This window comes from Pygocentrus nattereri, chromosome 4, assembly GCF_015220715.1.
Source record: "Pygocentrus nattereri isolate fPygNat1 chromosome 4, fPygNat1.pri, whole genome shotgun sequence".
Taxonomy (NCBI): domain Eukaryota; kingdom Metazoa; phylum Chordata; class Actinopteri; order Characiformes; family Serrasalmidae; genus Pygocentrus; species Pygocentrus nattereri.
Window position 1 is genome coordinate 18,835,362 of NC_051214.1, and position 865 is coordinate 18,836,226.

The 865-nt window shown below is 44.6% G+C and overlaps 1 non-coding gene across 1 annotated transcript; it reads left to right on the forward strand.

Annotated features, from left to right (window-relative positions):
• Nucleotides 1-432: 432 nt before the first annotated feature.
• On the forward strand, nt 433-504 carry trnah-gug. Its single transcript has one exon. It is a non-coding gene; the product is annotated as a tRNA-His (tRNA).
• The last annotated feature ends 361 nt before the right edge of the window (nt 505-865 follow it).

Here is an 865-nt window from a genome sequence, read left to right on the forward strand (position 1 = left end):
GTCTGATAACTCAGAAAATCAGATTTTGCCAGTAATCACTTGGGAGGGCGTGGCTACGTGTTGAGAAGACGTCACTCTACATCAGTTGACCAATAGAAAGCGCAGGTGAGCGTCTTCCTCTAAGCCCCGCCCCCTGTTAAGCGAAAGATCGATTCCCGAAGAAAAAACATATCAGCAAAATCAGCAAATAGAAAAGCGACATGAGAGAAAATGACTGTTAATCTTTATGCAAAATGAGTTTGATTGACTCTCATTGATTCACTCTCAACTGATTTTGAATCATATTTGAAACGTTTTGCACAAAATTAACTCCAGATTTCCTGCCCGCGCCAAATAAACACAAACGAGCGACACCGCCCTCTAGTGACGGTTCCAGAGATTTGGGTTTGTGTAGCGAGTTAAACGCCTTTTTCGCGGCCTCTGGAGTGGTGAGCCGTGATCGTATAGTGGTCAGTACTCTGCGTTGTGGCCGCAGCAACCCCGGTTCGAATCCGGGTCACGGCAGAACTTTTAACAGTGCAGATGGTCCAGTTCAGAGGGAGGTTTTGGACCAAGATCCACTGGATATCAGGTCAGATCTGCTCAAAGCCCCCACCTTATCAGCTCCTGTGGACGTCAGTAGCGCTGAAATAAAGGATGACCCCATCCAGTCAATCAGAGGATTGTGGGTTTGGTTTGAACACTTAGGGGAACACTGTATTGCAGTTGAGGGACTTCAGGAGGCTAAAGTCACACATTAAAAAAAACAATAAAATGAAGAAAACGTACACCAGCAGTTTGAGATACCATAACAGCTTGTAAATCAATAATAATAATTCTTATGATAAATAATCCAACTTGGCTGTGTCCGTAGACACACAGCTGG